This window comes from Chiloscyllium plagiosum, chromosome 23 (genome assembly GCF_004010195.1).
Source record: "Chiloscyllium plagiosum isolate BGI_BamShark_2017 chromosome 23, ASM401019v2, whole genome shotgun sequence".
Taxonomy (NCBI): Eukaryota; Metazoa; Chordata; class Chondrichthyes; order Orectolobiformes; family Hemiscylliidae; genus Chiloscyllium; species Chiloscyllium plagiosum.
Genome location: NC_057732.1, coordinates 5,584,743 through 5,594,258, shown reverse-complemented (window position 1 = coordinate 5,594,258; position 9,516 = coordinate 5,584,743). Strand labels below are relative to the sequence as shown.

Genomic DNA, 9,516 nt, shown 5'->3' with positions numbered 1-9,516 from the left:
ACCGAGGGAAAAGACACCTGCCATTCACCTTATCTATACCCTTCATGATTTTATAAACTTCTCAACCTCTTACGCTCCAGAGAAAAAAGTCTCAGTCTATCCAGCCTCTCCCAAAACTCTAACCTACACTCCTACAACATCCTGGTAAATCTGTTCTGAACCCCCTCCAGATTAATAATATCCTTCCTATAACAGGCTGACCAGAAGTACTCCAGAAGAGGCCTCACCAATGTCCTGTACAACCGCAACATGACGTCCCAACTCCTAGACTCAACGGTCAGATTAGTTAAAAGCTTGGATCTATACATAACCCAAACTAAACTAGCTTACTTTAGACCAGGTAAGATCAGCAGATTTCCTAAACAGCATTAGTGAACCATGGGTTTTTCTAAGAATTGTACAATTACAATAATAATTGTCATGACCACAATGAGACTAGCTTTGAATTCCAGTTATTTATTTATTGAATTTAAATGTCACCAGCTAACATTGTGGGATTTGAACTAATGTTCCAAGAGCATCAGCCTGAACTCCTGGAAATGAAGCATAATAAAGCATTTAAATAGTACTTTGCACAATGTCCAGTGCTATGTAAGTGAGAGTTTATTGTTTCTATCCATCTTTCTTTCTTTCTATCTCTTATGAATTTCCTTTGAGCAGACTCTATTTATCATGCTTGCTTCTATTAGTCTGGGCATTGAATACAAGAGTCAGGAAGCCATGTTGCACGTATTGGTTAGGCCTCACTATATTATGTTCAATTCTAGTCGCCACATTATGATGTGGATGTGAAGGCTTTGGAGAGGGTGCAGAAGAGGTTTTACTAGAATTCTGCTTGGGTGAGAGGGTATGAGCTATAAGAAGAGGCTGGAGAAACTAAGAGGCCTAGGGGAGACCTCAGAAGTTTATAAAGTTGTGTCACACAACACCAGGCTATATTCCAATAGGTTTATTTGAAATCACAAACTTTTGGAGTGCTGCTCAGGGCAAGTATCACTTGGAAAGCTTGCGATTTCACATAAACCTGTTGGACTATAACCTAGTGTTGTGTGACTTCTGACTTTGTCCACTCCAGTCCAAACACTGGCATTTCCACATTATAAAATTATGAGATGCATAGATAGGGTTGACAGTCAGGATCCTTTCCCCAAGGTTTGAAATATCTAATGCAAGGGGGCATACACTTAAGGTGAGAAGGGGAAAATTCAAAAGAGATGTGAGGGGCAAGAATTTTACACAGAGAGGTAGACTCCTGGAAGGTGCTGCTAGGAGTAGTGGTGGAGACATTTACGATAGGGGCATTTACGGGGATTTTACATAAACACGTGAATATACAAGGAATGGAGAGTTATGGACCAGAAGAGATAAATTTAATTTGGCATCACGTTCAACACAACATTGTGGGCTGAAGGCCATGTTCCTGGCCTGCCTGTTCTATCTCCATTTAATGGAGTGGATGCGATCTAAATAAAATGTCCTGTGAAAGTTTTCATTCTTCAGTCCACAAGAAATGTGTCCTGCAATATGTTTTATTCTAATAACCTTTCAGACGAAGTAGCATTTTTCAGCCTCACACAAATATCTCATGCCCTGTTTTTTTTTCCCACTGTTACTTGCTTGGTACTCTTAACTTACTGAAAATAAGTAAATATTACTAATAAACTAATGCATTTGGAATCGATAAGGATGAGATTAAAAGCCATGGGAGCATGTGATTTATATTCATAAATTGTTTACCTCATCACTTCATAAATGTATATGCATCTCTAAATCTGCTAAAGTTTAAAATGACTCCCAGGGCATTATTGAGGAACACTGCTCAGTTCAGTTGACACATGAATCCAATGCCCCATCTGTCATCTCAGTTAATCATGTAAGATTTGCAGCAAGTAGTTAAAGAAAGAGTGGGCCAACATTTGTACTGCATTCGAGTTGCAATGCCAGTCTCTACCTCCACAGTGCACTGCCAGTGACTAGTAGAAGTGTCAGGATAGTCATGATGCCAGATGCCAATTTCAGTGGATGAAGAGTGTCTGTGGCTGGTGCCCAAGGATTGTGCCGAGGGGTGCAGTCTGGTTAAAAGCAACATAGGGTATCATAGTGGCTCTGTGGTTAACATTGTTGCCCCACAGCACCCGAAGCCCAGTTTGATTCCACCCTTGTGTGATTGTTTGTGTGAAGTTTGTTTGTTCTCCCTAGGTTTGTGCAGATTTCCACTGGATGCACTGATTTCCTCCTACATGTCCTGTGGTGTGCAGGCTTGGTGGGTTAGCCATGGGAAGGCAAAGTCTGGGTGGGATGCTCTTTGGAGGATAGGTGCAGACACAATGGACTGAATGGCTGCACTGTTGGGATTCTACGATTCGATGAAGGTGATTGAGAGCATGCAGCGAGTCAAATTCACCAAATTCCTTGTCGAGTTGTCCCACTGTCTGGTTTGTTTGGTGAAATGGCAATTTCAATATTACTCATGCAAGTTGTGGTGTTAACGAGGCATTTAACAATCAATAATGACCACCAATGGTCATCTCCCTGCTGCCCAGTGAGAATCTCACCACGTCACTTGTGAAAAGCAGAACAGATGGAGGCTGAGGGTCTCTGTGTTGGCATGGGCCTCATTGTACTTGTTACCTATTCTGTCACACACCTCACCATAACCCATGTCACTCAGACCCCTGTAAGATTCCATCCTGTTCTTCAATGAGCTGTAAAACACTGCTGAGATGTCCTGAGGTTTCACAAAGATGTGAGACTCCATTTACCCCTCACAGCACACAATGAGTTAAAAGAGCTTCCAATTTTACTCAACAGTAGCGCTTTGTAAAGCAGACCGAAGGCAAAATTGAGATGGTGAAGGAATGCGTGAAGGTCACGCCTTGAGGACGTGACATATGTTATTTTAGACATTGTTTCATTAATAAAGTAATTAAAGAGCTTCAATGAAACATATAATCATGGAGCGTCCAGTTGGATATACAGTAAGTGTACTTCCTTGGTTGTGTTTATACCTGAAGATTAACCGTTCTCTTTTCCCGTATTGTGCTTTAACATTACTCTGCCTGGAATGCAGAGATTAAAAATAGACTTGGTGTAAGAGTTTTGAGTGAACCACTATTTGTTGTCGTCATGCTGGAATTGAGAAACACGATACCTGAGGTTTTGAAAGTGAGTCACGAACTCAGTGATCATGAATCAGCTAATGGAATAGTGTGGTCTGATCTGATTGAATGTTCATGTTGGATTGTGTAACACGGGCTTATTAGAAATTGCACTCTGTTGATGCTCACAGCTGTGTAACCTGGTGTTTAAAGTAACAAAGCAATTTAGAACAGGACAACTCATAATATGAATTCTCATTTCTTTACATGGTAATGAAAAGGCGACAAATCTTACCTTGACATAGGCTGCTTCCTGTATAATTATGTTAAAACAAAGATAAAACAAAGAAAATTTACAGCCCCAAAACAGGCCCTTCAGCCCTTCAAGCCTGAGCTGATCCAAATGTACTGTCTAAACCTGTCGGTCAATTCCTAAGCATCTGTACCCCTCTGCTCCCCACCTACTCATGCATCTCTCCAGACGCAACTTAAATGAATCTACCGTGCCTGCCTCTACCACCTCTGCTGGCAACACGTTCCAAACACCCACCACCCTCTGTGTGAAGTACTTGCCGCGTGTATCCCCCTTAAACTTTCCACCTCTCACCTTCAAAGCATGACCTCTGGTTATTGAATCCTTCACCCTGGGTAAAAGCTTGTCTCTATCCACCTTGTCTATACCCTTCATGATTTTGTAAACCTGAATCCGGTCCCCCCTCAATCTCCTTTTTTCTAGTGAAAATAAACCTAACCTACTCAACCTCTCTTCATGTCTAGCACCTTCCATACCAGGCAACATCCCCGTAAACCTTCTCTGCACCCTCTCCAAAGCGTCCACATCCTTTTGGTAATGTGGCGACCAGAACTGTACACAATATTCTAAATGCGGCCAAACCAATGTCTTGTACAATTTTAATATGACTTGCCAGCTCTTATACTCAATACCCCATCCAATGAAGGCAAGCATACCATATGCCATTGCTTCATCATATTGAACAAGTATTTATTAAGCTAGTGAATGGCCTTTAGAAGAATTCTATATATTAGATGCTGCAAAACTATGAAAGAACCACACAGTTTTTAAAAGCACTTTTTTTATTCAGATCAAACATAAAGCAAACATTTTCAGAAATGTTCATAATTTAGCAAAAAAGCATGGACCAATCTAAGAAAATAACTGACACTTGTTACTCCCACTGTCACACTTACATCCTGATTGTCTCACTGCAATGACTGAAGGACGGTATAGGGCAGAACAGATTTCTGAAACTAGATCCTACCGAAAGGCAGGGAGTCCCAAAATGGCTGAGGTTCCAGCTCAGACTAAAAGCTCTCCTGTAAGGTCACAAAACTCTAAAGGAATTGCATTTCTCAATGGGATTTAACAGCCTTCCCATTGGAGATGTGACATCATGTTTCTTCCACCCCATTATTTTTGGTGAAGCTACATATTCCTGGAAGAACAGAACAGAAGCCCAACTCTAGAAGCAAGAAAGAGCATCTTTTTTGAACTCCTTTCAACCAAAAACCTCATGATCATAAACCTAACGAGAAAAATATCAAAAGCTCTTTAGTGAGGGCATTAATTCTCATCATTCAAATGTAGGCCATCTAATTCCTGAGATCAACTACTTGTTTTTAAGACTAACCCTTGACTGGAAAAATCAAAATCCAGACTGTAGCTTGGTCATTTCAAGACAAATTGTCAAAACGCGGTTGACACAGAAACGTAGAACATAGGAGCAAGAGTAGGCAATTTGGCCCTTTCAGCCTGTTTGCCATTCATTATGATCATGGCTGATCATCCAACTCAATCCCCTCTTCCTGCTTTCTCCCCATATCCTCTGACCCCTTTGGCCTTAAGAACTGTATCTAACTCCTTCTTGAAAACATTCAATGTTTTGACCTCAACTGCTTTCTGCGATAGTGAATTCCACAGGGTCACCACTCTCTGGATGAAGACATTTCTCCTCATCTCAGTCCTAAATGGCCTACCACCTATCTTTAGACTGATACCCCACCCTCATAACCATTGGGAACATCCTTCCTGTGTTTACGCCATTCAGTCTTGTTTGACTTTTACAGTTTCCCATGAGGTCCCTCTCATGTTTGCTATTCTTTGGTGTAATGTATATAGGGTTGCACTATAGTTCACAGATTCAGGTGGTAACTAGTCTATTGAGCTACCAATATGGTAGACAGCAGTTACACTGTACTGCATTTTAAATGAGGTAGATGCACTGACAAAGAAATGCATATTGGGAATGTTTAAAGGCTGGAATTATTTATAGGAATGAGACTTCTGTGATTTACTTAGGAGCCATTTTCTGAGATGCTGAACTAACCCTGCACAATGTAGTGTGCACCTACAGGAAGGATAAGACTCCACCCATACATAGACAAACATCAAACTACGAGTAGCAAGCTCCTCTTTACCGTGACATTTAAAAACAAAACCTCTTGTTCTGCCTCCTTCCATGCTCCCACAGGCTATCAATTTACCATCCATTCATGTTGGCCAATGGTTGCACATCTCCTCGTCCCCAAGCCAAAGTGCCAAGCCTCCATTACACACCCTGTTCCCGCCACCCGCACAAGTCAAAACCCATTAACTACAATTTCATCTGAGTTACTGATTCTGAATCACAGCTGTCAATTCCCCATACCTAGGCTACAAACTCTCATTATCAATTTCCCTCCATCTGTTCCTGAGGCTATAATGTAAAAGCAGTGGAAATGAAGTGAAATGTATTGTGGGTGCTGGTTCAGTGGCAACCTCACCAGTGCCCATGATCAAAGGTAGCCCACAATTCCAATCCAGCAACAGGAGCTCCTGAATGTCTAGGCTCTGAACTGTGCTGTTTTTGGGTACCTCATTCACTGGTAAACCAGCCACAGACTCAGGCACGTCATTCCAATTCCTAATCGGATAATTACTGAGGGGTGTTTCCTGTTCAGTCCCTGTCATTATCATTTAAGCAGTACACACTCCAGTATTACAGGAGGACCTCTGCAGATCCTCTGCACTCACATGTCAAACATCAATTTGTCACATTAAAAAAATTACATTTCACACTTCTTGTTCGGTTTCAAGCTATTCTTCAATTGCACAGACTGACAGAGGGTGTTAATTTCAAGAAAGCAATGTTGCTGAAATTCATTTTAAAGGTTAGAGGGGGCTGTGGGACACGGTGGGCACTGTCTGGGGGCGATGATATTGCTAGAAGCCTTGGCATAAAACTGTTGCAAAGGTGAGGCAGATGGAGATGGATTCATGCACAGCACACCTCGGTGATAAGGCTAAAAAACAACAACAGACACCATTACATAGAATCGCCAGCCCAAATGCCCCCTGCTGCTGTTTAATGCCGTACACAAACCTATTCCAACCTTACTTTATCACACTGTATATTGTTCGATCCCTTCCCCTTTCACAAATTTGTCTAGCTACCATTTAATTATAAGTAGGCCATTCAGCCCCTTCAGGGAGGAGAAAGTGAGGTCTGCAGATGCTGGAGATCAGAGTCAAGACTGTGGTGCAGGAAAAGTACAGCAGGTCAGGCAGCATCTGAGGAGCAGGAGAATCAACGTTTCGGGCATAAGCCCTTCATCTGTTGCAGATTGCTGATGAAGGGCTTTACCTTGTGTTTTTATAGCACCACAGTCTCCATTCAGCCCCTTCAGCTTGCTAAACCATTCAAGGAGATTGTGCTTATCTGTTTGTGGCCTTAGCCCCACTTTCTTCCCCATTCCCCATAACCCTTGACTCCCTTGCAGATTAAATCTAACTGAGCCTTCAATGTCTTCAATGACCCAACACCCACAGCTCCCTGGGTACACACAATTCCAAAAATGAATGACCCTCTGAGAAGGTATTTCTCCCTATCTCTGTATTAAATTGATGACTAGGAGAAAGTGAGGACTGCAGATCAGAGCTGAAAATGTGTTGCTGGAAAAGCACAGCAGGTTAGGCAGTATCCATGGAGCAGGAGAATTGACGTTTCCTGAAGAAGGGCTCATGCCCGAAACATTAACTTGATGACCCCTTGTTTTGAAACTGTGGGCTTTGTTGTACATTCTTCCACCAGAGGAAACCTCCTCTCACTGTTAAGTCTCATCAGAGCCTTTTATGTACCTCTCATTTTTCCAAGGTGTATTATAGAGACTAAGCACAACCTGCTTCATGTTCCTGATAAGATAACCTCTTTGTTCCAGCAATCGACACCAGGAACCTTCTCCGAACTGTGATGTAAACATGTCCATCCTTAAATAAGGAAACTGAAACTGTACTCTATACTCCACGTACTGTCCTACCAATGCCCTGGATAGTTGTTACTTTTATAGTCCAAACTCCCAGTAATAAATCCAATATTACATTTCCCTTCCTAATTACTTATTGTGCCTGAATGCTAATTTCTTCAGATTCGTGTCAGGGATTACCCAGATTCCTCTGTGTTGCAGCATTCTGAAGTATTGCTCTGTTTAAATACTAGCCCGCACTTCTATTCTTGCACTCTTCTTAAAATTTGCTTTCCCATCACTTTTTGTATCACAAACAAATTTGAGTACATTACACTTAGCTCGTTCATCCAATTCTGTAGTAAATTGTAAAATGTTGAGGCTAAATACGGTAGCTACAAGAGCAGGTCAGAGCTAAGAATTCTGTGGTGAGCAACTGACCTGACTTCCCAAAGCCTATCCACCATCTACAAGGAGAAATGTGGTAGAATCCTTTCCATTTGCCTAAAAGGGTGCATCTCCAACAAAACCATCCAGGACAAAGACTGATCAGCACTCCATCAAGACTCCCTCAAGACATTGACTCCCTCCATCATTGACACCCAGGAGTAGCAGAGTATACTTTCTACAAGCTACACTCCAGCAATTCACCAATGATCCTGCAACAGCATTTTCCAAATTCTGCCATTTAGAAGGACAAGAGCAGCAGATACATGGGGACACCTACAAGTTTCCATGTAAGTCACACTCAACCCAACCCAAAAATATATCCCCAGGGACCAAATCTTGCAAGCTCCCTACCTAACAGCACAGTGGTGAATCTCCACTCCATGAACTGCTGCAATTCTGAAGGCAGCTCACCATCACCCTCTCCAGGGCAATTATAGTGGGCTGTAAGGGCTCGCTCAGATAGTGAGAGACACATGCTATGAACTAATTAATGTGCTTTGATGTCATGAAAGGTGTGTGGAAATGCAAACGCTTTTTCTTTCTAAATTTTGAGAATTACTGTTGATTGACGAACATATTTAATACGTATTTAGATACTTTCTTGCCCTTGAAAGATCCCAGACTCTCAGAAATTCACACAGGAAAATATAATAACATGTACTGAATATTGCCCAGTGGATATTAAAATGAATGTTGGATCTTCCAGTGTTACATGAAATAAATCACCTCTTAGGGTAAGTGGAGCTGCTTGCTTCCACCTGATCATGGGCTTCATGATGGCACTTTCTTACAGAAAACTCGGGTTAAAATCTGCCTATTGGTTTTCAATTCATTACCTGGATATCAAACTGATAAAAGATCAACCCCCCCCCCCCCTCTGCAGAGACTGCCCGCTCTGCAGGATCGCCGATCAAGATAAAAACAAAGGTTGGGACAGATTCTACAAAGGGCAGAGATCATCTGCCAGCCATATATCCAGTTGCTAATAATGGGATCTATTTCTGCAACAGGTCAGCTAGTCGCAGCTTATTGGTCGATTTCTGTGTTTGTCAGCTTTTGTGAAAGCGAAGACATTTCAAAGGTATTGTCATCACTGGACTCCTCCCACCTGCCCAGCCCCCTGACCATCCTGGAGTTACCATCGACCAGAAGCTGAACTATTATCAAACATAAATGTTCTTGAATAAAAGAATCCTGGACGAGTTTAAATTGCAAGAGGGTGGTAGTACATGCAGAGGAGTTGCTGTGACTGTAGTGTCCTGTTTGTTTATTGCGGTCTGAAGCACCAGCAAATATATCAAGTTGGCAAGCCCAATAGAAAAGATTGTAATTTATTTTGTAACTGCGTTTCAGGATTTACAAAGAGCTTCACACTTACAGATTAGTTAGGTTGCTATGTCTGCACCTTCAACCTCAGAGAACAATGTGAAGCAATCTGAAAGTTGGGTGGACTGTGACACCAGACAGCTTTCCTTGATCATAGCCATTTCTGTACAAGTAGAATAAAATTCAACTATTTGGGAAATGTGTGGTCACAGGGATAGTGTAGGAGGATTGAGTCTGGATGGATTGCTCTTTGGAGGGTCAGTGTGAACGTGATGGGCTGAATAGCCTGCTTCCACACTGTTGGGATTCTATGATAACTGGCATGGATTGCGTAGTGCCACCTTACAGCAAGACGTGGCTCGTTCTTTGAGACCACTGCAAAATATTGATGAGCCTAATCTAC

General features: G+C 42.0%; 1 protein-coding gene across 1 annotated transcript in view; it reads right to left on the bottom strand.

Moving 5' to 3' along the window:
- Positions 1–6,318: 6,318 nt before the first annotated feature.
- LOC122561568 (protein diaphanous homolog 1-like) overlaps positions 6,319–9,516 on the bottom strand; it is a 108,906-nt gene continuing 105,708 nt past the window's right edge. Inside the window, exon 17 of the mRNA XM_043713365.1 lies at positions 6,319–6,398. The gene's annotated coding sequence lies outside the window, so the exon portion shown is untranslated. The remainder of the gene's footprint in view (positions 6,399–9,516) is intronic.